This window comes from Nycticebus coucang, chromosome X, assembly GCF_027406575.1.
Source record: "Nycticebus coucang isolate mNycCou1 chromosome X, mNycCou1.pri, whole genome shotgun sequence".
NCBI classification, from domain to species: domain Eukaryota; kingdom Metazoa; phylum Chordata; class Mammalia; order Primates; family Lorisidae; genus Nycticebus; species Nycticebus coucang.
In genome coordinates this window covers 156,117,310-156,120,142 of record NC_069804.1, presented here as the reverse complement: position 1 = coordinate 156,120,142, position 2,833 = coordinate 156,117,310, and the positions used below count along the sequence as shown (strand labels likewise).

The following is a 2,833-nucleotide window of genomic DNA, read 5'->3' as shown; positions in this document are numbered from 1 at the left end:
AGTCTGATTTGTAACCTGGCCTCTTTTGAGTACAGGTGGAAGTTGCAGGAGAAGCCATGCATGAAATATATATATATATACACTCACACAGACATAAACACCCACGTTTTCATACTTCTTTTACCCATTTTCTCCACAAGGAATAAATGGAAGAAAGGAGAAGCCAGGCCTCTTTCCCCAGAGCTGCTATATTTACTACAGATTGATTAGAGAAGCCCCAGATGGGGCTAGGATTCAAGGAGGCAGACTTCACTCTTCTTTTTCAAATAGAATATTGGTTTTATTTATTTATTTATCTATTTTGGGGGATTTGTTCTTGGTGCCACTCAATCCTGACAATTTACCATGGGAATGATGGGACACAGGCATGAATATTCAGAAGAGGCAAGCAAAATTATGGCTTACTTGAATTACACATTACATGTCAGGGACCTCAGTTTCTCTAGGTACTTTCATACATAGTCTTTCACTAGCTCCTTAGGAGACTCCTAACCTGCAGCAACAGAGCTCAGTGGAGCTGCAATACACAGAGGAAAGCCATATTTTGGCCCAGCACATGCTGGGTTAGTCACTTCATCCAAGACAATGACACATCCCAGCCCCAAGTCAGTCCTCAGGGGCTTCCCGCTGTTTTCTTTGTAGAGTGGAAGTTTGGGCTTTTCCCCCCTCCCTAGATTTCTCCTTGCTGTTCTGAAGAGCTTTCCACTGTTCCCTCTGGACCTGAGAAAGCTGCTCAAAGTGTGCTTATTTATTCTCCTGCTGCTGGCACATCCCCAGCCACTGGCTCGTCCCTGGTGTCTGGCTTCTCAACCTGTGACTGAAGGAATCGGATATTGGACCTCCACTGTGCTGATGGCTACTTTGTCTGGTTGGAGCCACCTCTTGAAATGTTCCAAGATGCTCTCATCAGAATCAAGTCCACTCGCAAAGAACTCTGAGGCTAACTTTTCCTGAAGGAAGCCATCTGTGCATTCCTTCTTGGCTTGGAGTTCTTGGTTTGAAAACTTATTGGTTTGAAGTTTGTCCTTAAAAGTCACTTCCTGCTTTAAACCTTTGATTCTTCTCAGTTTCTTCTCTAGGGATGCTAAATACATTTCTGAATCCTGCAAGGGAGCCCAAGGCTTTACAGCTTGCTGAACAGCAATGTCTGCTGCTTTCCTCTGGCCTTCGTCATCAAGGTAAGAATCCACAAAGGAGTCTAAGAAGGCATTGTTGGCACCATCTTCCTGGTCAGGATTTGGCAGACAGGAACAGATTTAAGCCCAGGGAACCCCCTAGATCTTGTGGTTGTAGAGTCAACACTCTCAAACATTTTCATTTGGAATCTGAACCAAACGAAAACTTTGGTTACACCAGAGCCCCGTGTCCCTGTGTCCCCCAAGGCATCCAGAACTGTGCAGGAAACCCTTGTGTCCAGACTCCAGGCCTCAGTCGCTATGGTGTCAAGGACTGGCTGGGCAGGATGAATCAGGTCCCAAGGTCTCTCTGATATTCTGGGGTCAAAGCAGAGAGGGGAATTCCAAGTGCTGGGCACTCCTGCCCTTCCTTATCTACCATAGTACCTGGCCTAGCAGCCCACAAATGCTCGGCTCAGCTTTAGAACTCCCAAACATTTTATGAAAAAAAAATTGTGTGTGTGCACACACACAGGGTGTCCATATATATATGTCCATATATACACGTACACACGGGGTGTTCATGTGCAATTTAAGTAAACTACATATATACACATACATTGTGTATACACACACACATATATATACAAAGGAAACATTATATACGTATATATATACACACACATATGTATATATACAAAGAACAACATTATATGTAATGTTTTTCTTGTATTTTTTCCCAGGAAGACAGTCTATAGGTTACACAGAATTTTTCAGGTGGGTTCTATGATTCCACAAAGACTAAGAATATTTTTAGATACAGTGAGAACAGAGATTAGGACAGGGGATTTTGAATGATGGGGGGAAAATGTACTACACTCCATTGCAATTTGTTTTGTTTCGTTTTATGTGTTTTTTCCTCTACATTACATTACCTCTTCCTTGAAAGAAAGTCATACTTGCTTGTTTATCCTTGATGCCTAGCACAGTGTCTAGCCCAGAAGAAGTATTCAATGTATGGTTTTGAAATAAGGAATGAAACCAGGCCAAGAAGGTACAAGATCAAGGAGCAAGCTCAAGAAGGAGGGGTCACTGAAGTGCAGGGTTCTGTGTGGATAGGTGGAGGTGAGATGAATGTGAATAGGGAAGACAAGTTTGAAGGGTGGACAGGGAAAATTTCAGTGGATTTGATGTTTTTTTGTAAGGCTTGACTGCGTATGCACATATTCTTTTCTAAGAGCATTCTTGATGGGAGGTAAAATCCAAGTCTAACATCTCAGCTTTTTCCTTTTTGTTTCCTAGTTAAGACATGCTGCTCAATCAATAAAAATGAATAATTTAAATTCAATATCCCTCTGTCACTATCAATAATACCTTTGTGAGTGATGTAGTACTATGGTAATTCAATTTGTTAGTCATTGCTACACTTTCACATGACAGTCTGCTGAAGTTGTAAACTTAATTTACTCCAGGCACCTGACACAAATAACATTGATAGATTTTATCTTTAAAAGTATTGATTTCCCCCCCTGAAAATATCTCCTCTGTATTTAGGTTTATTGAATAAACAGGCACCTGTCTGGTTAAGGAAAACTTTCTTAAGCTAAGGAAGCTTCTTTCTTGGTTTTAAGCAGGTATTTATTGAACAACTTAAAACTTAGAACCTTAGGGCTAGAAGACACCTGGAATTTTATGTTGTCCTGTTGTTTGCCTATTTC

At 41.3% G+C, this 2,833-nt stretch overlaps 1 pseudogene; it reads right to left on the bottom strand.

The window, feature by feature from the left end:
• Window positions 1-748: 748 nt before the first annotated feature.
• LOC128577049 (coiled-coil domain-containing protein 32-like) lies at window positions 749-1,321 on the bottom strand (annotated as a pseudogene).
• Window positions 1,322-2,833: the final 1,512 nt, after the last annotated feature.